At 45.2% G+C, this 24,902-nt stretch overlaps 1 pseudogene; it reads right to left on the reverse strand.

Moving 5' to 3' along the window:
* Positions 1–3,310: 3,310 nt before the first annotated feature.
* On the reverse strand, positions 3,311–3,428 carry LOC126279776 (5S ribosomal RNA; annotated as a pseudogene).
* Positions 3,429–24,902: the final 21,474 nt, after the last annotated feature.

The following is a 24,902-nucleotide window of genomic DNA, read 5'->3' on the forward strand; positions in this document are numbered from 1 at the left end:
GCCTTCCCCACAACATTTTCTATGTGTTCTTTCCAATTTAAGTTGTTCGTAATTATAATACCTAGGTATTCAGTTGAATTTACGGCTTTTAGATTAGACTGATTTATCGTGTAACCGAATTTTAACTAGTTCCTTTTAGCACTCATGTGGATGACCTCACACTTTTCGTTATTTAGGGTCAACCGCCACTTTTCACACCATTCAGATATTTTTTCTAAATAGTTTTGCAGTTCGTTTTGATCTTCTGGTGACTTTATTTGTCGATGAATGACAGCGTCATCTGCTAACAACCGAAGACGGCTGCTCAGATGCTCCCAAATCATTTATATAGATAAGGAACAGCAAAGGGCCTATAACACTACCTCGGGAAACGCCTGAAATCACTTCTGTTTTGCTCGAAGACTTTCTGTCAATTACAACGAACTGTGACCTCTCTGACGGGAAATTACAAATCCAGTCACATAACTGAGACGATATCCCATAAGAACGCAATTTCACTACGAGCCACTCGTTTGGTATAGTGTCAAAAGCCTTCCGGAAATCCAGGAATACGGAGTTGATCTGAAATCCCTTGTCAATAGTACTCAGCACTTCATGTGAATAAAGAGCTGGTTGTGTTTCGATGTTTTCTAAACCCATGTTGACTGTGTGTCAATAGACCGTTTCCTTCGAGGTAATTCATAATGTTCGAACACAATAGATATTCTAAAATCCTGCTGCATATCGACGTCAACGATATGCGCCTGTAATTTAGTGGATTACTCCTACTTCCTTTCTTCAATATTGGTGTGACCTGTGCAACTTTCCAGTCTTTGGGTACGGATCTTTCGTCGAGCGAACGATTGTATATGATTGTTAAGTATGGAACTAATGCATCAGCATACTCGGAAAGGTACCTAATTGGTATACAGTCTGGACCAGAAGACTTGCTTTTATTAAGTGATTTGGGTTGCTTCACTACTCCGAGGATATTTACTTCCACGTTACTCATGCTGGCAGCTGTTCTCTCGATTCAAATTCTGAAATATTTACTTCGTCTTCTTTTGCGAAGGCGTTTCGGAAGGCTGTGTTTAGTAACTCTGCTTTGGCAGCACTTTCTTCGATAGTATCTCCATTGTTATCGCGCAGAGAAGGCATTGATTGTTTCTTGCCGCTAACACACTTCACATACGACCAGAATCTCTTTGGATTTTCTGACAGGTTTCGAGACAAAGTTTCGTTGCACATGATCTTCAGGAAGACATCGAATAACTGTCAGTCAGTATCAAGCCGAATAACTGCTTGCACAAGGGCCACAAGGGGATCTGCGTGTTAAGGATTTGCTCAATTTTTGAATCTATTTCTTTTGAAAAAATCATGTAGTTTTCCTGAAATTGCATTCGTTTATCTGTTTATGTACATCATATCTACTGATTTCGGTCCCATTTCGATAATTCCTTCGCGGTGCGATTTTTCCTTTAAAAAAAGAGCGTCGTTGTTTCCATGTGGATCTAATAATTATTTTTGATTTAGTGCTTTATGAGGTTGTGTTTTGTCTGTGGCTGTCGTTAGTCAGTGATCACTTGAAATTCTAAAGTGGTAAAAGACAGTCACATCATGCATAATGTTTTTGTTGTAGGCATTCCATATTCAGTTTGATTTCCTTTTTCTTGAAGACATTATTATGTCATATTCCACTAATGTAAGATCTGTAATTTCTAGAGTAAAACCCAAAGATTTTTCTTGAATACATTATTATGTCATATTCACTAATGTAAGATCTGTAATTTCTAGCATAAAACCCAAAGATTCGCCTTTTGTGTTAATTTCTCATTTAAATCCCATACTGTTATACACCACTGAATTTTTCTGGCATTAATGCTTTCTGTAACTAATTGTAGGTTAATGATTTCCAAGGTATGTCTTTTCTTTACTTCTTTAAGACAAGTACCTGAGAGTTCTAGAATATCTATAATGCTGTCTTTTTATAATAGTGGCTACAGTAGACATTCTTCCGTGTTCTATTCTTCTCTGTCGTCTACTTGTTTGGACATCATTTGATCTCTATGAGGTATCCCAATTTATTTTACGTAACTTCTCTTTCATATCCACTAACCTATTTCAGGTCGTGTAGTATAGCTATGCAGTTTATTTTCAATAAATAAATAGGACCAAAACTAATCTGGTTTCTAATCTCTTACGTAAACTGAGTTTTCTCATGTAGAGAAGACCAAAGAAGCGATCTGCTTTACTTCCAAAAAACATTCTACAGCCAAGATCGCACAAATATTTCTTCGTTTAAAACAACTTTCTTCGACAGACTTTGCTGTCATCTTTAGGTCTTAAAGAAATTTTGTTATGAAACATGTTCATTTTGCTCTGGACCTCACGCCAAGTTTTCATATGGATAAAAGAACAGCGTGTTTTTGTAACGCAACACACATCTGTCAGCGATATATGCATAGACATGGCTATTTGTACAAGGTGCTTTATGTTTGCAAATATTTTAGTTATGATAAACCTTTTATAATGTGCTGATTTTTATCCACATGACAACTTGCCGTGAGATCCAGCGTAAAATGAACACGCCTCGTAACAAAATAATTACTAAGACCGTAAGATGACAGCAAAGTCTGTCAAAATCATTTGTTTTAAGTAAAATAATATTTATACGATCTCGGATGTTGATTGTTTTTACTCTATGTAAATGTTCCTATTATGAGACCGGAACAACACAGAGGCACTTACATTAACGTAAAGCTCAATTGATGTATGTTCTGAACTGCCTGTTGCAACATCAACCAAACTAGGGACATACGTGACTTACTGCCTTAGAGAGAAGTACGTCAGGGCAAAGAAATCTCTAGCCCAAGCCATAGGTGTGCGTATGAGAACTTTTGACCCTCCCCCCCCCCCCCCCCACCTGATACATTTACTACACTGGACAAAATTCAGTGTCTGTAAGACACCTAGGGTTGTTAAGTGAGGGTGAGACATGGGTGTTATATAAAAACAACCGATATTAGTTAATAATTCACAGTCTAGGTTCCGCTAGGCGTTTTGGTAATAATCCAGATGGCAATAGTCCAAGTTTTAATCCTGCTCTGTAGATATTTCTACAAGGAACTAAGCACTCTGTCATCAGGCCACAAGTGGCCCGTCGGGACCATCCGACCGCCGGGTCATCCTCAGCTGAGAATACGGACAGGAAGGGTGTGTGGTCAGCACACTGCTCTCCCGGTCGTTATGATTTATTCTTTGAATGGAGCCGCTACTATTCGGTCGAGTATCTTCTCAATTGGCATCACGATGCTGAGTGCACCCCGAAAAATGGCAACAGCACATGGAGGCCCGGACGGTCACCCATCCAAGTGCCGGCCACGCCCAACAGCGCTTAACTTCGGTGGTCGGACGGGAACCGGTGTATCCACTGCGGCAAGGCCGTTGCCACAAGGAACTAAAATACTAAGAAATAATTTTTTGCTATGCCTATACATGCTGTGAAGTCATTGGTCTCGGTGTGACTGTACGTTAAAACATGTAAAAATACTTGACTGCTGAATTTTTGCTGGCTGATAAAATATTCCCTCAGTGGCGGATAGAATATTCCCTCAGTTTTCAGATGTGTTTTCCAGATGTATCAATATGTCCGAACATCAGCATATGATGGACGCATGCCTGAAAACTACTGGAATAAACTTACATGCGTGTCTGAAATAACAGACATTGTTGACGACCCACGGCTGTACCGCCAAGGGAGATGGGACATTGCTTAGCACACTGGTCTTGCATTCGCCAGGCTGACGGTTGCCCGCATCTCGTGGTCGTGCGGTAGCGTTCTCGCTTCCCACGCCCGGGTTCCGTGGTTCGATTCCCGGCGGGGTCAGGGATTTTCTCTGCCTCGTGATGGCTGGGTGTTGTGTGATGTTCTTAGGTTAGTTGGGTTTAAATAGTTCTAAGTTCTAGGGGACTGATGACTATAGATGTTAAGTCCCATAGTGCTAAGAACCAGCCGAGCTGACGGTTCAAATCCACGTCCGGCCAACCTGATTTAGATTTTCCGCTATTTTCCTAAATCACTTCAGACAAATGCCGGGATGGTCCCTTTGAAAGGGCACGGCCGACATCTTTCCCTAATCTGATGGGATCGATGATCTCAATGTTTGGCTACTCTCCCAAATCAACCAACCAAACCACATCTGTACCAAATATTTTGTAATTAATTCGCTCACTCTGAATTCCTTGACATCAACTGTATTATGTATCGAGCTAGTAACAAATAAAAATTTTGTGCTGGACCATAATTCGAACCCGGATTTCCTGCTTATCGGCTATCCGTGCACGCCGCCACGACCGACACAACTTTCCGTATGTCACACTGCGTCCACTAAACTCAACACCTAATGCTCACAACATTACATCTACATCTACATCCATACTCCGCAAGCCACCTGACGGTGTGTGGCGGAGGGTAATTTGAGTACCTCTATCGGTTCTCCCTTCTATTCCAGTCTCGTATTGTACGTGGAAAGAAGGATTGTCGGTATGCTTCTGAGTGGGCTCTAATCTCTCTGATTTTATCCTCATGGTCTTTTCGCGAGATATACGTAGGAGGGAGCAATATACTGCTTGACTCTTCGGTGAAGGTATGTTCTCGAAACTTTAACAAAAGCCCGTACCGAGCTACTGAGCGTCTCTCCTGCAGAGTCTTCCACTGGAGTTTATCTATCATCTCCGTAACGCTTTCGCAATTACTAAATGATCCTGTAACGAAGCGCGCTGCTCTCCGTTGGATCTTCTCTATCTCTTCTATCAACCCTACCTGGTGCGGATCCCACACTGCTGAGCAGTATTCAAGCATTGGGCGAACAAGCGTACTGTAACCTACTTCCTTTGTTGTCGGATTGCATTTCCTTAGGATTCTTCCAATGAATCTCAGTCTGGCATCTGCTTTACCGACGATCAACTTTATATGATCATTCCATTTTAAATCATTCCTAATGCGTACTCCCAGATAATTTATGGAATTAACTGCTTCCAGTTGCTGACCTGCTATTTTGTAGCTAAATGATAAGGGACCTATCTTTCTATGTATTCGCATCACATTACACTTGTCTACATTGACATTCAATTGCCATTCCATGCACCATGCGTCAATTCGCTGCAGATCCTCCTGCATTTCAGTACAATTTTCCATTGTTGCAACCTCTCGATACACCACAGCATCATCTGCAAAAAGCCTCAGTGAACTTCCGATGTCATCCACCAGGTCATTTATGTATATTGTGAATAGCAACGGTCCTATGACACTCCCCTGCGGCACACCTGAAGTCACTCTTACTTCGGAAGACTTCTCTCCATTGAGAATGACATGCTGCGTTCTGTTATCTAGGAACTCCTCAATCCAATCACACAATTGATCTGATAGTCCGTATGCTCTTACTTTGTTCATTAAACGACTGCGGGGAACTGTGTCAAACGCCTTGCGGAAGTCAAGAAACACGGCATCTACCTGTGAACCCGTGTCTAAGGCCCTCTGAGTCTCGTGGACGAATAGCGCGAGCTGGGTTTCACACGACCGTCTTTTTCGAAACCCATGCTGATTCCTACAGAGTAGATTTCTAGTCTCCAGAAAAGACATTATACTCGAACATAATACGTGTTCCAAAATTCTACAACTGATCGACGTTAGAGATATAGGTCTATAGTTCTGCACATCTGTTCGACGTCCCTTCTTGAAAACGGGGATGACCTGTGCCCTTTTCCAATCCTTTGGAACGCTTCGCTCTTCTAGAGACCTACGGTACACCGCTGCAAGAAGGGGGGCAAGTTCCTTCGCATACTCTGTGTAAAATCGAACTGGTATCCCATCAGGACCAGCGGCCTTTCCTCTTTTGAGCAATTTTAATTGTTTCTCTATCCCTCTGTCGTCTATTTCGATATCTACCATTATGTCAACTGTGCGACAATCTAGAGAAGGAAGCACAGTGCAGTCTTCCTCTGTTAAACAGCTTTGGAAGAAGACATTTAGTATTTCGGCCTTTCGTCTGTCATCCTCTGTTTCAGTACCATTTTGGTCACAGAGTGTCTGGACATTTTGTTTTGATCCACCTACCGCTTTGACATAGGACCAAAATTTCTTGGGATTTTCTGCCAAGTCAGTACATAGAACTTTACTTTCGAATTCATTGAAAGCCTCTCGCATAGCCCTCCTCACACTGCATTTCGCTTCGCGTAATTTTTGTTTGTCTGCAAGGCTTTGGCTATGTTTATGTTTTCTGTGAAGTTCCCTTTGCTTCCGCAGCAGTTTTATAACTCGGTTGTTGTACCACGGTGGCTCTTTCCCATCTCTTACGATCTTGCTTGGCACATACTCATCTAACGCATATTGTACCATGGTTTTGAACTTTGTCCACTGATCCTCAACACTATCTGCACTTGAGACAAAACTTTTGTGTTGAGCCATCAGGTACTCTGTAATCTGCTTTTTTTCACTTTTGCTAAACAGAAAAATCTTCCTACCTTTTTTAATATTTCTATTTACGGCTGAAATCATCGATGCAGTAACCGCTTTATGATCGCTGATTCCCTGTTCTGCATTAACTGATTCAAATAGTTCGGGTCTGTTTGTCACCAGAAGGTCTAATATGTTATCGCCACGAGTCGGTTTTCTGTTTAACTGCTCAAGGTAGTTTTCAGATAAAGCACTTAAAAATATTTCACTGTATTCTTTGTCCCTGCCACCCGTTATGAACGTTTGAGTCTCCCAGTCTATATCGGCAAATTAAAATCTCCACCCAGAACTATAACATGGCGGGGAAATCTACTCGAAATATTTTCCAAATTATTCTTCAGGTGCTGAGCCACAACAGCTGCTGAGCCCGGGGGCCTATAGAGACATCCAATTACCATGTCTGAGCCTGCTTTAACCGTGACCTTCACCCAAATCATTTCACAATTCGAATCTCCGTCAATTTCCTTCGATACTGCTGCACTTCTTATCGCTATAAACACGCCTCCCCCTTCACTGTCCAGCCTATCTCTGCGGTATACATTCCAATCAGAGTTTAGGATTTCATTACTGTTTACGTCTGGTTTCAGCCAACTTTCTGTTCCTAGTACTATATGGGCGTTGTGACCGTTTATTAATGAGAGCAGTTCTGGGATCTTTCTATAGACGCTCCTGCAGTTTACTATTAGCACATTAATATTGTTATTCCTTGTTGCATTTTGCCTACTCCTGCCTTGCCGCCTCTCAGGAGGTGTCTTGTCGGGCCTAGGGAGGGAATTCTCTAACCTAAAAAAACCCCATGTGCACTCCACACGTACTCCGCTACCCTCGTAGCCGCTTCCGGCGTGTAGTGCACGCCTGACCTATTCAGGGGGACCCTACATTTCTCCACCCGATAGCGGAGGTCGAGAAATTTGCATCCTTTCTCTCCGCAGAATCGTCTGAGCCTCTGGTTTAAGCCTTTCACTCGGCTCCAAACCAGAGGACCGCGATCGGTTCTGGGAACGATATTACAAATAGTTAGCTCTGATTCCACCCCGCGAGCGAGGCTTTCCGCCTTCACCAACTCCGCCAACCGCCTGTACGAACTGAGGATGACCTCTGAACCCAGACGGCAGGAGTCATTGGTGCCGACATGAGCAACAATTTGCAGTCGGGTGCACCCAGTGCTCTCTATCGCCGCCGGTAGGGCCTCCTCCACATCTCGGATGAGACCCCCCGGCAAGCAGACAGAGTGAACACTGGCCTTCTTCCCCGACCTTTCCGCTATTTCCCTAAGGGGCTCCATCATCCGCCTAACGTTGGAGCTCCCAATAACTAATAAACCCCTCCCCCCGTGTGCCTGCTCGGACCTCGCTGAAGGAGCGGCCACATGTCCACTCACAGGCAGAGCGGGCGATGCCACACGGCCAGCCTCCACATTGACCCTCCGCCTCGTGCGCCGCGAACGCCGCTGAACCCGCCACTCCCCTTGGGGAGAGGGTGGCCCAACCGCGCCCGGTACCCGCGAAGATGTCTCGACAGCAGGGACAGTAGGTGAAGCATGTAACACCCAGGGTGTACCCTGCGACGCACCAGACTCCCCACTGCCGCTACACACCGAGGCAGCAGCCTGAAGACGGCTGACCGCGGCCATCAACACCCTCAGCTGTTCGCGAAGAGTGGCCAGCTCCTCCTGCGTCAGTACACAGCAGCCACACATCCTATCCATCCTAAGAAATCAATTTACTATAGAGTGTTAATCAACTTTTAACTAGACTGCTAATTCACTAAAGGCGGTTGATTATTGACTAAACTGTGATTGCTAACCACTTCTTGTAGAAAACAAGGAAAATAGCACTACCTGTCTCTGGACTGTATTGAAAACAAACACTAGCACTACTAGCACTATGGCTGACTAAAGTGACTCTCTGACTGTATTCAAAACAAACACGAGATCTATGGAACACTTAATAGCACTCGACTATTAAAGCTTCCTAAAAGCAAAAACACGCAGAAGAAGAAGTGACAAGTAAGAAAAATACAGATAATACTTAAATTAAGGTAGCTCGCTGCACAGCAGACGTGAAGCAGACGGCGGTTAGGGCGACACTGACCAAGTTGGATTCCTGCACAGGGTGAATAAGAAAACGAATATGGACCAGTATACTTATTGAGACACTGTTGACGATCCACAGCTGTATGAAATACTTTGACATTAATTCGCTTTCTGTGAATTATTTATATCAGCTGTACTAGGTATAGATCCCAATAGCGACGTTTGAAAATTTGTGCTGGCCGGGGGCTCGAACCAGTATTTCCCACTCGTCACGGTCGGTCGCCTTAACCACTTCGGCTAACCGTGCACGCTTCTCGGACGGATCCACACATGAATTTGTTAATGGATTTAGCGGATGGCGATGTAAGGATGTGCACAATGTGACATGTGGACGTTCGTGTCAGTCCACGGATCAAATGGCTCCTAAGCACTATGGGACTTAGCATCTAGGGTCATCAGTCCCCTAGACTTAGAACTACTTAAACCTAAGCAATCTAAGGACATCACACACATCCATGCCCGAGGCAGGGTTCGGACCTGCGACCATAGCTGGTGCGCGATTCCGGACTGAAGCGCCTAGAACCGCTCGGCCACAGCGGCCGGCTCAGTCTAGCGAGCGTGCAATGATATTTGAGGAGGTTAAGGTGCCCATATGCATAAGTGGAAAATCAGGGTTAGAGGCCCAGTCTGACACAAATTCTAATGTCAGTATTGGGTGGTAGATCTGTACCTAATACAGCTGAAGTCAAGTAATTCACAGTCAGCAAATGGAGTAAACTATATATGTAATGTTGTGTTTTTTGTGAGCCTCACATCACTAAACAATTACTTTGTGATTATCTTGTCGCTTCTGCAGTTATTAAAGATTGGGCACTGGACTTCTAACCCACATCTGACCTCCCACAACCCATGAACAACTGAGCTTGATGAGGTGCAGTGGCTTGCATGCCCCAACTTTAGAAGGAGTTGTAGGTGCTAACTTAGCAGAGGGGTGCCGGTTGAGAGGAAAAAAGATATGGTTCCTGAACTGGGGCAGCAGCCTTTTCAGTAGTTGCAGGGGAAACAGTGTCGACGGTTAACTGATCTAGCCGTTTAACACAACCAGCCTGGCCTTGCTGTGCTGCTCATATGAATGGCCGAAAACAAGGGGAAATTACAACTGTTATTCTTTCCAAGGGCATGAACCTCTGCTACATGATCGAATGGTGATGACACCCTCATAGGTAAAATATTAGAGGTAAAATAGTCTTCCACTCAGACTTATAGATGGGGACTACTCAGGAGGACGTCGACATCAGGAGAAACAAAAAAGGCATTACATGGGTCCCAAGGCAGAATATTAATCCCTTAATAGGCTAGGTAGGTTGTAGAATTTAAAAATGTAGATGGATAGCATGAAGGTATGTATGGTGAGAGTTAGTGAAGTGCTGTGGCAGATAGAACAGAACTTCAGTTTAGGTGAGTACAGGGTTATCAACACCAAATAGGGGTAATACAAGAGTTAGCGTACTACTGAGTAAGAAAGTAGAAATGCAGGTAAGCTACTATGAATAACAGACAACGCATCCTCGTAGCCAAGACAGACATACGGCCAGCACCCACAGGAGTAGGCTTAATATTGAGTAATAAAACAGAGATACGGGTAAGCTACTATGAACAACATAGTAATACAAGTTTATATCCCATCTAGCACCCCAGATGATGAGACGACTCAGTGAATGAATGATGAGATTTTTAAAAAAAATCACAGTTAAAAAAGACGAAATTACTTGTACTGGAAGACTGGAATTCGACAGTAGGAAAAGGAATAGAAGGGGAAATAGACGTAACACATGGGCTGGGGGAGACGAATGCAAGATGAAGCTGCCTGAATTTTGTAGAGAGCATAATTTAATCATCTCAAGCACTTGGCTTAAGAATAACATAAGAAGAGTGTTTACACTGAAGAGATCTAGACTCATTGAAAGGTTTCACACCGATTATATAATAGTACGGTAGAGATATCGAAACTTGATTTTAAGGGGGATACGATGTCAAACGGACCGACTTCGAGCAGGAGAGGCACCACAGGATATTTTTATTTCCACTGTCTGTACTTCTACAAATAAATTCAAAAAAGTTTATCGGCATGACGAGGAAGGATTCAGGATTCACACTAATTGCAGTGGAAGTTCAAAAAATTAACAAAATATTTTTTTTACGTGTGAAATTTCATTATTTTTCCACTTACTATTGGCTGCTTTTGTTGCTATAGGTACACTTACTTCATAAGGAAGAGAGATTCTTCGATGAATTTTGCAAAGCATACAAACCATAGTAACAGGTGTATAAAACTCAGGAATTTATTTAATTCATGTAAAAATGAATGAGCTATTACATTTTAAACTTCAAGTTTCGAAAAAACTCAAATTTTATAGCTAATTATCTCAGTTTGTACCAGTTTTTAATAGATTTGGAAATTTCTAGAGTTTTGCATTAAGGAGATTTTGTTTAATAAGCATACCACGTTTGAATGTAATAGAATATTTATTTTGGATGTAACTTGTATCTAAGTACAGAAATTTGTGTTTTGCGGAAAATGGCCGTTAAAGTTTCTGATTGTATTTGGCATTCTTTTATAACTGTCCAGTGCCATAAGCAGGTTCTTTTTCATTTTCTAAATCAGTTTCTTTCCATTTCACATTCCTATGATGCACTTTGCTTGATTTTGTCACCTCCAAAAATGATTTATCTGCTTTCACTACACGCTCTCTGTCTATTGCATTCAAAGTTTTGATGTAGTTCACTCCGGGTTTAATTCCCATCTTCTCTAAAACATGTTTCCTGCTTTTCTCACCATCATTAAAACATGAAACTGCATCGTAAACACCAATAGCAAGTGCATTTCTGCCCACAAAAACGGTTTTTGGCTATCTTTCCCTTACATATTGGTTAAAACTTTCATTTGGGTCTTGGGTACCGCCATGAAGACGTTTCTTCAATAAGTTTTCATTTGCTAGGTCCTGAATATAGGTTTGATGGCGCAAATACATTGAATTCTACAGAGCGAAAGGGGTGTGGCGCTGCATTTTGGTACACTTAAGACCAAATAACGTGCCTTGTAATCTCTCAAATATATATGTTCTATACATCAAACTATTCAGGAAGATGTGCGCTACAAAACATGCGTATTTTTGAAAAATCGATTTTTCTATATTTTTTACATCCTATGCCCCTTAAACTGCAACATATTTCCAGGGGCAGATGTTGACTTTATGAACTGAAGATTAAAACTGAAGATATTGCAAAAAGCAGGAAGTTAAGTAGACGTGTACTGGATAAATTGAAAGAACTAAGGTTGTTGAGAGTCAGAGAGGGAACATAGGCAACGACTGGCTGAAACAGGGGGAAAGGAATACATCAGAAGAATGGATAAGCTTGAGAGATGACGTGGTTCAGGCACCATAGGATTAAATAGATAAAAAGAGAGGGTGCAGTAGAAATTATTGGATAAGACAGGAGATATTTAATTTAGCTGACGAAAGCAGAAAAAATAAAAATGCACAAAATGAAGCAAGCTAACGGGAATATAAAACAAACCTTAGCTCCAAACAGGCTTTGTAAGGCCCAACGGTACAGACTGGCCGCCGTCTCATCCTTAGCAGATAGGCGTCATGGGATGTGTATACGGAGGGGCGTGTGGTCATCACACCGCTCTCCCGCCGTTGTTAGTTTTCGTGACTGAAGTCACTATTTCTCAGTCAAGTAGCTGCTCAAGCGAACTGACAAAGGCTGGGTGCACCCGCTTGCCAACAGCACTCGGAAGACCCAGACCGTCACCCGTCCAAGTGGTAGCCAAACCCGAGAGCGCTTAAATTTCAATGATTTAATGGGAACCGGTGTTTTCACAATGGCAAAGCCGTTGGCAAAAGTAAATACAGGCGCCTAATCATGAGACTGCCCAACTGAAAAATGGCTAAGCACGAATGGCTAGAGAGCAAATCCATGACTGTAGCAGGATGTATAAGTAGGGGAAAGAGGCCATTAAATAAAAGAGAAGGAACTGTGAATATCATGAGCTCAGATTGCTAGCCATTCTAAGCAAAGAAGGGAAAGCAGAAGGGTTATACAAAAAAATGAAGTTGAAGACAATGTTATAGAATGGGAAGAGAAATGCAGATGAGATGGGAGATATGATACTGCGAGAAGAATTTGATAGGTCATTGGAAGATGCAAGACGAAATTTTGCTTCATAATTTCTGAGATCCTTTGGAGGCCCAGTCATGACAGAACTGTACCATCTGGTGAGCAAGTTATATGAGACATGCAAAATACCTTCGTACTTAATCAAGAATGTAATAATTTTCTTCCTTTCTTTCTTGGGGCTTTTGTGCAGCGTCACGCAGAGTCGGCCGTGTTACTATTGACTTTGTAGTGGTAGTTGCAGAGGGTGTCCAGAAGCCCTTCCTGACGCCACACCGAAGCCCCCGGGATGGAATTACCCCAGCTGTCTGGAATACCATGGAATAGTGCGAACATTTTCAAATGTCTGCGAGTCGTGTAACTGAAGCGGAACGTGGGGACCAGCCCATTATTCACCTAGCGGAATGTGGGCAACCGCCTAAAAACCACATCCAGGCCGGCCAGCATACCGGCTCTCTTCGGTAATCCGCCGGGTGGAATCGATCCGGGGCCGGCGCGCCTATTCGAGTCCAGGAAGCAGCGCATTAGCGCTCTCGGCTACCGTTGCCGGTCAAGAAATTAATAATACATACAGCAAAGAAGGAAGGTTCTGTCAGGTGTGAATATTACCTAAGCGTCAGTTTCGTAAGTCATGGTTGCAGAAGTATGACACAATTGTGTACAGAAGTTTGGAAAAATTGATTGAAGCCGACACTGGCGAAGATCATTATGTACTCCGGCGCGAAATGGATTGGAGAAACGGAAACTTACATTTATAGCACGTATATATTTAGAGAAAGCTTTTGACAATGTTGACTGGTCTACGTTCTTCGATTTTATAGCCAACAGGGTTAAAATACAGGGAGCGAATAGCTATTTACAAGTTCTACAAAAACCAGATGGCAATTATATGCGCCGAAGGACATGAAAGGGAAGTAGTGGTTATGAAAGGAATGGAACAGATTTGAAACATTTTCGTGATTTTTTTTTCAATCTGTGCACTCAGCAAGCAGTGAAGCATATCCAGGAGATACTTGGGTACAGGTTTAAAGTTTAGGGATAAGAAATAAAAATATTGAGGTTTGCCACTGATATCGTAAAGGGCTTGGAAGGGCACTTGAACAGAATGTACAAATTATAAGACGAATATCAACATGGAAAATGAAATGTTGTAGAATTATTAGATGATGCTGAAGAAATTAGATTAGATATTAATAGATTAAAAGTGGACGAGTTTAGCTACAGAAGATGTTCGAAGTAGAGAGGATATGAAATGTAGACTGATTGTAGCAACAAAACATTCCTGAAGAAAGGAATTTATTAACTTAAAAAATGGATTTAAGTGTTTGGGCCTCTGTCTGAAGATATTTGTCTGGAGGGTGGCCTTGTACGGAAGTGAAACATGGGCGATAAACGGTTCAGACATGAAGAGAATAGAAGCCTTTTAAATGTTGTGGTATGGATGGGTGCTACAGATTAGACTGGTAGATCGAATAACTAAAGAGCTGGTACTGAACAGAACTACAGAAAAATATATTTGTAGCACAATTTGAATAAAAGAATGGATGATGTATGATTTAAAAGGACACATTCTGAGGGATGAGAGAATTGTCAGTTTGGTAATGCAGAAAAGTGTTTGTGTGGCGGAGAGGGGGAAGTTATAGAAGAAGACCAAGGGCTGAATATGTTTGGTCGGTGCATAAGTTCGTAGGGTTTTTGCATGTTGGCATTCCCGTTGCTATGGGTTTATTTATAGAGTGCCATTTTTATATGTAGTACACTGTTGCTATTTGAGTTTACGTAGTGCCTATTTGCTTGCACAGGTTAGGGTAGCATGGACAGCTGCATCAAACCAGTCTCAGGACTGAAGACCACAACAACAACAACATTTGTCATTTGGAGATAATGAGTAGAGCTGTGGACGCTAGAAAACGGAGTGCCAAGTGGAGAAATCTGAACATTTCCGAGATATTCCTCTGTTTGAGTTCAATAGAGGAATCACAGCAGAGGAGGCAGGTAGAATAATTTACTCCATATATGGGCATAATGCCATTTAACAGGGCACGGCAATAAAATGGTTTTCTCGTTAGAAGGGTGCTCGTTTTGACCATAGTGACTCCCAACGTTTAGGAAGACCATTGCGGTATGATGAAGATCGTTTCGACACATTAATCCAGTGTCCTCGAGAACTGGCAAATGTGATGAGCATTGATCATGAACTCTAAGCTAAAATCGAATTAGTCAGTGGCCATATGTGCATCTCAACTTGCTCGTCATCAGTTCGCTCGTGAACAACACCGATCATTCTTGTAATGTATCGTTACTGACGACGAGAAATGGTGTCCTACGTAAGGAAAAAGACTTGAATGGTTGAGCCCAAACCAAGCACCAACTCCCCGTTCAAAGACATACGCGCATCGGCAGAAGTTAATCTAATGCACCTGGTGTCCACAGCGACGGTGCGGTATACTACGAAATGCTCTCCGGAGGTGTATCCGTCACTGCTGACATTTGCTGTCAGCATCTGACACGTCTTGCAGACGCAATCCAAGAACAACGACCAGAAATACTGCGTCATGCCACTTTCGATAATGCCCGCCCGCATTCCGCTGGACTGACAAAAAACGCCATATTGGAGTTGGGCTTGCAAGACATTTCACACCAGCCTCATTCACCTGATCTTGCACCCTCAGATGCTCACCTTTTCTGCCTTCTATCGAACGACCTTCAGGGACCTTCCTTTCCGGATGAAAATGAGCTCCGAACATGGCTAGACGAGTTCTTCGCCTCAATAAACCGGGTGATGTTTATAGTTGGGAAATCAAAAAGTTACCCCAGATTTGGCAGACTGTTGTAAATAGAGTAGGAGAATATATTATTGATGATTAAAGCCCTGCCGGCCGGAGTGGCTGAGCGGTTCTAGGCGCCACAGTTTGGAACCGAACGACCGCTAAGGTCACAGGTTTGAATCCTGCCTCTGGCATGGATGTGTGCGATGTCTTTAGGTGAGTTAGGTTTAAGTAGTTCTTAGTTCTATGGGACTTATGACCTCCGAAGCTATGTTTCATAGTGCTCAGAGCCATTTGAACCACTAAAGCCCTGTTGCGTGTACCTTTTGTGTTTATTAGTCGTTATGAACCTATGCGCCAATCCAGTAATAAACAGGTCCCAATGCATGTAGGTTGCTGTAGTTATGCAAAAATTAGGAGGCTTTCACGAGGTAGACCTACGTGGAAAGCTGCACCAAACCATTTGTGAACTCAATAGCACAGCAATGACACTAAAATTTACAGTTACAACAGAGTAAGTCAAGGAAAAACTTATGACAGGGATTACATATACGAGGCGTTTTGTTTAAGTAAGTACCGTTTTGAAATTAAAAAAGTTGTGTTAAGATATCTCAATAATTTTATTTTTACATACAAACCTGTACCTTAATCTACTTTTCTACATAATATCCGTCAATACTGAGGCACTTGTCGTAACGTTGTACCAGTTTTTGAATACCCTCCTCATAGAAGTCTGCCACCTGACTTGTTAACCACTGCATCACCACTGTTTTGACTTCGTCATCGTCTTGAAGACGCTGACCGCCCAGGTGTTTCTTTAAGTGCAGCAGCTTACCATAAGACGTTGCACAATCTTCGCCGTTCAATTCAGAACAAAAGACGTGGCATCGTTTTGGTGCAAGATAATGCCCGTCCGCATGTGACGAATGAGACCAAAGATCTCATCACATCTTTTCGATGGGAACCTCTAGATCATCCTCCGTACAGCCACGATCTTGCGCCCAGTGACTACCATCTGTTCCTGCACTTGAAGAAACACCTGGGCGGTGAGCGTCTTCGAGGCGATGACGAAGTCAAAACAGTGGTGATACATTGGTTAACAAGTCAGGCGGCAGACTTCTAGGAGGAGGGTATTCAAAAACTGGTACAACGTTATGATAAGTGCCTCAATATTGACGGAAATTATGCAGAAAAGTAGATTAAGGTACAGGCTTTCAGGTAAAAATAAAATTATTGATATATCTTGGCATTTCTTTTTTTAAATTTCAAAACGGTACTTACTTAAAAAAAACACGCCCCGTATTAAGCTAATCTTTTTATTAATTAGTTTTTTTAGTGGAAAAACCATGTAAAAATTTTGCTAGCACAATTCGGAGTATCTGGCAAGGGTGAAGACTAACTATTCCATCTGCATCTGTGAAATCAGTTGTCTGCATATTTTAAAAATTTTCCTTGGGGTGGCTAGTTACTCACCCTGTGGTGACACTCTGGTTGACTGGGCTGAAGATGATTGGAGGGCTACTGTGCTATAAATGTGTTAGGTGACTGTTGCTTGATGAGCACATCTCGACATTACGGGTATCCACAGATCGTGGAAGGAAGCAGCTGATGATTGATTGAGAACTGCTACTGGCCAAAGCAGATATCTGCAATGCCTGTATCACAGAAGACCTGCCACGTCAGTTATGAACTGAGCGAAAAAAAAATCACAACGGCAAGAAGTTGTGTGACCAAAACGAAAGTTGATAGCCATGTTCTACATTTGAAAGATGATGTGTATTCAGATTTCACGCCAGTCGCATAAGAGTGGCGGCAGTAGCGCTGCTATGGGGACGCATTTTAGGTTTGCTTTAAATACACGCTGTAGCTGTCCTGTGCTTTAGTTAGCTTTAAATTTCGACATGGTGATTTGATGTTAGTTTCAAGAACACCTTTAAGGCGAAAAAAACGCTATCACCAACACCTCGCTGAGATTAAACGAGGTCGTATTGTAGGGCTACTAGAAGCTGCATGTTCCTTCTGCGATACTGAAGAAAGACTTGGCAGGAATGAAGTCGATATATATGACTGCTGGAAGCGGTGGTTACGGGAATGCATGGTCGCAAGACGGGCTCCAAATGGCCCCGCAGCACTACCTACACTGTTGTTGTTGTGGTCTTCAGTCCTGAGACTGGTTTGATGCAGCTCTTCATGCTACTCTGTCCTGTGCAAGCTTCTTCATCTCCCAGTACGTACTGCAGCCTAATCCTTCTGAATCTGCTTAGTATATTCATCTCTTGGTCTCCGTCTACGATTTTTACCCTCCATGCTGCCCTCCAATACTAAATTGGTACTGGGTGTTGTGTGCTGTCCTTAGGTTAGTTAGGTTTAAGTAGTTCTAAGTTCTAGGGAACTGATGACCTAGTGCTCAGAGCCATTTTTACTAAATTGGTGGTCCCTCGATGTCTCAGAACATGTCCTACCAACCGATCCCTTCTTCTTGTCAAGTTGTGCCACAATCTCCTCTTCTCCCCAATTCTATTCAATACCTCATTAGTTATGTGATCTACCCATCTAATCTTCAGCATTCTTCTGTAGCACCACATTTCGAAAGCTTCTATTCTCTTCTTGTCTAAACTATTTATCGTGCACGTTTCACTTTCATACGTGGCTACACTCCATACAAATACTTTCAGAAACGACTTCCTGACACTTAAATCTATACTCGATGTTAACAAATTTCTCTTCTTCAGAAATGCTTTCTTGCCATTGCCAGTCTACATTTTATATCCTCCCCACTTCGACCATCTTCAGTTATTTTTCTCCCCAAATAGCAAAACTCCTTTACTACTTTAAGTGTCTCATTTCCTAATCTAATTCCCTCAGCATCACCCGACTTAATTCGTTACAGCCATGCGGATAAGATGCCCATCATCTCGGCTGCTAGTGATACGAGGCCGTTGGGATCCAGCACGGCGTTCCGTATTACCCTCCTGAACCCACCGAACCCATATTCTGCTAACAGTCATTGGCTCTCGCTCAACGCTAGCAGCAATGTCGCGATACGATAAACCGCAATCTCGATAGGTTACATTCCGACCTTTATCAAAGTCGGAAACGTGATGGTACGCATTTTTCCTGCTTACACGAGGCATCACAACAACGTTTCACCAGGCAACGCCGGTCAACTGCTGTTTGTGGATGAGAAATCGGCTGGAAACTTTCCTCATGTCAGCACGCTCATGTCGGCGCCTACCTTGTTGAATTCTCTGAAAAGTTAATCATTTGCATATCACAGCATCTTTTTCCTGTCGGTTAAATTTCGCGTCTGTAGGACGTCATCTTCGTGGTGTTGCAATTTTAGTGGCCAGTAGTGTATAAAGGAAGACCATCCTTTTCGGCGTCTGGTTCTGGCAAATCGTACTGCATCTGCAACAGCAGTTCGAGCAGCAGTGACGCAACCAATTGTTACACATTGGTTACTTCAAGGACAGCTCCGAGTCAGACGCCCTGTAGCGTGCATTCCGCTGACCCCAAACCACGGCCATTTGTGATTTCAGTGGTGTCAACGGGAGCTCATTGGAGGGCACGGTCGAGATCTGTTGTGTTTTCTGAGGAAAGTTGGATCTGCCTCGGTTCTAGTGATGGCCGTGTGTTGGTTAGGAGGAGGTCAGTTGATGGCCTTCAACCAGTGTGTCTGTTTGCCAGACATACCGGACCTACACCAGCAGTTATGGCCTGAAGTGTGATTTCGTATATCAGCAGGAGCACTCTCTTGCTTATCCCAGTATCGTACATCAATTTGGTGGTTCGATCTGTTGTTCTGCCATTCGTAAACAGCATTTCACGTTATGATTTCCATTCACTCCACATTATTTGTTTCTCGTGTTGCTATTTGTTTTCCGTCAGTGTTTATCGGACAGTTAATTAGATTACTGCTTGCGTCAGCAGCCTTTTTAAATTGTTCGTTTTCCCCTCTTTTGTACTTTCTGAGACATTTATCTGTCTTCTACCATCGGAGAGAAGTTCACCTTAATAATGTGCATCAATGCTTGTTCCACATCCAGGACGACGATACGAAACTGTTCATACGTTGACGCAGCTCTCCTCGCTAGGCTATCTTGTGCAAGCGTCCCCTTCTCTGCAAACCTACTGCAACATACGTAGCTCCATTTGAAGCTACCTGTATAAGTGAAGCTTTGGTCTCAGTCTACCATTTTCAGTTCCAGAACTTCTCTCCATTATGTCATTTCCAGATTGACGATTACTTGATGTCTCAGGTTGTATCCTGTTAATCAACGTTTCTTTTACACAAATTTCTTTTCAATGGTTTATATACTTCTATATAAATTATAAACTGAAGCACCAAAGAAACTGGTATAGGCATGGGTATTCAAATAAAGAGATACGTAAACAGGCAGAATACGGCGCTGCGGTCTGCAACGCCTGTATAAGACAAAACAATGGCAGGTTATCAACATTTAAGTGAGTTTGAACGTGGTGTTATAGTCGGCGCTCGAGCGATTAGACACAGCATCTCCGAGGTAGCAGTGAAGGGGGGATTTTCCCGTACGACCATTTCACGAGTGTACCGTGAATATCAAGAAACTGGTAAAACATAAAATCTGCGACACTGCTGCGGCTGGAAAAGGATCCTGCAAGAACGGGGCCAACGACGACTGAAGAGAATCGTTCAACGTAACAAAGTGCAACCCTTCCGAAAACTGCTGCAGATTTCAGTGCTGGGCCATCAACAAGTGTCAGCGTGCGAACCATTCAAAGAAACATCGTCGACACGAGCTTCCGCAGCCGAAGGCCCACTCGTGTACTCTTGATGACTGCACGACACACAGCTCTACACCTCACCTGGGTACATCAACACCGACATTGGATTCTTGATGACTGGAAACATAGTACCTGGTCGGACGAGTCTCGTTTAAGTTGTATCGAGCGGATGGACGTGTACGGGTATGATAACAACCTTGTGAATCCATGGACTCTGCATGTCAGCAGGGGGGCTGTTCAAGCTGGTGGAGGCCCTGTAATGATGTGGGGTGTGTGCAGTTGGAGTGATATAGGACCCCTGATATGTTTAAATATGACTGTGACAGGTGGCAAGGATGTAAGCATCCGATGTGATCACCTGCATCCATTCATGTCCATTGTGCATTCCGACGTACTTGGGCAATCTCAGAAGGAGAACGTGACACAACACACTTCCAGAATCGCTACAGAGTGGCTCCAGCAACACACCTCTCAGTTTAAAGACTTTCGCTGGCCACCAAACTCCCCAGAAATGAACATTATTGAGCATATCTGTGGTGCCTTGCAACGTGCTGTTCGGAAGAGATCTGCATGCCCTTGTGCTCTTACGGATTTATAGTCAGCCCTGCAGGAATCATGGTGTCAGTTCCCTCCAGCACTATTTCACACATTAGACGAATCCATGCCAAGCTGTGTTGCGGGGGAACCCTACTCAGTATTCGGCAGGTGTACCATATCGTTTTGCTGTTCAGTGTATTATCAGGTAACCTGGGTCATCTTTCTTGTTACGAATCCACCCAAGAACTCCATGTGTCATGATGAGAGCGTGGGCGGCCGGAAATAGAGGATGAGTCGATAAATAATTCATGTAAATGCAGGGAACAGTTTCGACACCCTAAGATGAGGACCAAATGGCTGCTATATTCATAATTTGCGTATCAACGTTATTTCGACTTGAATAAAAATTCAACCGCGAAGTAAGGTTTCGGCGAGGGCTTTTCATTCAGGCTCTCTGGGATACGAGAGCGTGGCAATCAGTTTCGGTTAGGTAGCAGGACTGTATATCTCTACAGTTTCAAACAAATGTACAATCGTCCAGAATTGCAGCATAACAAATGGGAAAGACAGAGGCCCGTAACATTTGCATTTACTACAAAAATGGACAGGACTGGAATAAAGTAAAAACATCTAGGTTGTCAGCCCACATCGTGCTTCTCTTCAGTTTTGGCCGCTCTGCTCGGATATTCTTCAGGATCTTTTAGTGTTCACTGTTAGCTCTAAGTGGAATAACTTCCATCCAAGCGATCTCGGTTCGATTTCCAATATGCGAAAAGTTTTCGTTCTTTCCCCTCTGTGGCCTTTATAAAAAAAATTTTGACTTTAGGGAGCAGGAGACAAAACGCAGTTTACGTGGCGGAATATTGCGTCCGGCAAAAGGGCAACTGGTAAAATGGTGTTTGGAGATCAGTTTTGTCGATTTCACGGAAACAGTGTAATCGTGGATCACAGGGTTATGTAAATTTTCAGTTTCATTAGTGATTTGGCTACGAAGTCTTTCGCGACGTATTTCTTGAATAAAAATCTCTCGGTGTACATGCCGCGTCATTTCAGGATAAAACTCCAAGCTTTCGACCACTACCTCAGTGGTCGTCGTCAGGGCTAAAACTGACTGTCGCGAACTAGCGAAGTTCCCACTTTTATATGCAAAGGATGGCTTCTGATTGGCTGGAATACGTCATAGGAACAGCGATATGGCGCGTAATGAAGTGGTGCCCTCTACTTCCATAGATGTAATTTCTATCCCACGCTGCTTGCAGCGCCATCCCTTGAATCAGGAGGCAAAGTGCGGGAAGTTTTTCCCTGCGATGTTTCTTTATCCAGTGCACTCTTCCAAGTGTTGCTAAGTGCATAGCCGTTGTCTCTGTTAAAGTTATTATCGCTAAGTCTAATTTCGACTGCTTGCCGGATCACAGAGTCCCAGTAATTCGATGCGGGGGGTATTACTCTGGTTTCTTCAAATAAAATCTTATGCTCGCTAAGCAGGCTGTGTTCAGCCACCGCTGATTTCTCCAAATACCTGTATTTCAGGTGGCGCCGGTGCTCGATGCAGCGGTCGGCAAAGTTTCTTACAGACTGGCCCACGTAGTTCTTGCCGCATTCGCAAGGAATAGTATAAATTCCCGGCACTCATAAGCAGAGACCAGACGTTCTTCGGCGTAACTCGAGAGGGTTGCGCCCTTCGATATTATTGTCGTTAATTTCGAAGTGCTAGGTGTTTCAGTGATCGCTGCAGCTGCCGTTGTCCCGAGCCTTTGCCGCCGTTGGTCCCAGCCGCCGCTGCCGCCGCCGCCGGTTCCCACCACCGCCGCCGCCGCCGCCGCCGCCGCCGCCGGTCTCCCGCCGACGCCGGTTGCCGCCATCGTATCCGGTTCCTGCTGTTGCCAACCGCCGCCGCCGCCGCCGCCGGTTCCCGCCGCCGCCGCCGCCGCCGCCGCCGCCGCCGCCGCCGCCGCCGGTCTCCCGCCGACGTCGCCGCCGGTTGCCGCCACCGTATCCGGTTCCTGCCGCTGCCGCCGCTGCCGCCGCCGCTGCCGCCGCCGCTGCCGCCGCCGCCGCCGCCGCCGCCGCCGCCGCTCCCTGCCCGTCTTTCTTTCTGTCGTCTCTGCTTACGTCTTACCCTTCCTCTTCGTCAGTCTCTTGTCCTTGTCCTTTGACTGTCCCCTGTTATTTTTCCTCTTTTCCCCTCTCCCACTTATCCTCTCACCATGACAACCCCCACAACTACCGCCACTACCACTGCAATCGTGTACACGTCCCCCTCACTTGCTGCCACCACCATCACGTGGTGTGCTCATTCACCGCCTCCCCCATATATTCCCCCCCTCCTCACTCTTCCCACCCCCGCTCCTTTTGTTGCTCCCTCCCCTGTTCCTACCCCCCATGCCTCACGTGACCCATTCCCTCCCCTCCCACATGTGACTCATGCCACCTCCGCCAGGGTTGTTGCCCGTCGGGCCACCACCCACGCCACACCATCATCATCGTCATCACCATCACCATCACCATCACCATCGCCCTCGCCATCGCCAGTGCCAACCACTGCCACTGCATCTTCTGTGGCGCCAGCTCCAGCCCCAGCGCCAGCACCAGCACCACCACCAGTGCCTGCACCGCCGGTGGGACCTGCCGTCTCCCGCCATCTCCCGGTCGTCCCCATCCCCCACACCTCTTCCCGTCCCTCTCCCGCTGTGAAACGTCCCAGCGGCACCCCAGCCTCTTCTGCTCCCAAGAAGTCGCAGACTCTCCCCCCTCCAACCCCCCAGGATGCCATGGATACCACCTCACCTTCCCTATCTACTCCCTCCTCTACCTCCCCCTCCTACAGGTACCTCCTTTCTCACCCTGATCCCTCTCTCCTGGAGGCCCGCAATCTTACCCTTCTCCTCCGCCAGCACTTCCCCGGAGCCCCGATCTCCCTTCTCACTCCCCGTCGGGACTCCGTCCTGATCACATCCCCCAGCCCCACCCTCCACTCCGACATCCTCTCCCGCATTCCCCTCAAACGGTTTGGTCCCCATGCCTCCCTTGCCCCTGCTCCCCCCCCCTCCTCATCCCGACAACCCCAGCCGCCCCGTCGCCCACCGACCCTCACTGCCGTGATCACTCGGCTTAGCCCGATGATCACGGAGGAGGAGGTGTTGGCGGAGCTGAAGGCCCATCCCTATCTAGAGGTTCGAGCTGTCCGCCGGATTCACAATCCAGCCGGCCCCACCCGCCTCATGCGGGTGTTCTCCGAGCATGCTCCCTCCATAGACCTCCTCCTCAAGGAGGGTGCCCTCCTCTTCAACCGCCGTTATAAGGTCGACCCCTCCCGCTCCCCTCCACAGTCCATCCGCTGCCAGAGGTGCTTGCGCTATAATGCACATCCTACATCTGAGTGCCGCGAGGCCCCCGTCTGCCCGCACTGCAAAGAAGCGCACTTCCTCCGGCAGTGCCCCAACCTTCAGTCCCCCCCCCTCCTGTAACACCTGTAACCTCCAACACCCAACCTACTCCCAAAAGTGCAAGGCCCGACCCCCTCCCTCCGCTCCTGAACTCACTGTCCCTGTCCGCCCCTTGGATGCCCCCACCCCTCCCGGCAATTCCCTCCGTCCCCCCCCCACAGCTGAGGACATCATCCGCTTTGTAACCGTTGTCCTTCAGAACATCCACCCCTTTCAGCGCCCCCACACCCTCCAGCAGGTATCCCTTGCCGCCCGTTCCGTCTTCCAGCTCAACACTTACGCCACCTACTCCCATAACCAGGCCCATTTTACCTTCTCCCGTCTCGACACCCTCGTCTAAATTCCCACTATGGCGCGACAGCAACGTATCCTGTTTAACAACATCCGTTCCCTTCCTGTCAACAAGAATCTCCTTATGCATACCCTCACCACCCACCGCGTGGATGCCTTCCTCCTAAACGAAACATTCCTCCAGCCCCACCATACTGTCCATACCTCGCCCTACCTCCTTCACCGCTCTGACAACCCCCTCCCGATAGCGCGTGGCGGAGTTGCCATTGGCCACCATCGCCAGATCCCTGTTCGGCTCCAACCCCTCCTTCCCAACCCCACGGAACACCTGATCCTTAGTCTATTCTTCCCCGGCCTCACCGTTACCTGCGCCACCATCTATGTCC

Source organism: Schistocerca gregaria, chromosome 6, assembly GCF_023897955.1.
Source record: "Schistocerca gregaria isolate iqSchGreg1 chromosome 6, iqSchGreg1.2, whole genome shotgun sequence".
Classification (NCBI taxonomy): Eukaryota; Metazoa; Arthropoda; class Insecta; order Orthoptera; family Acrididae; genus Schistocerca; species Schistocerca gregaria.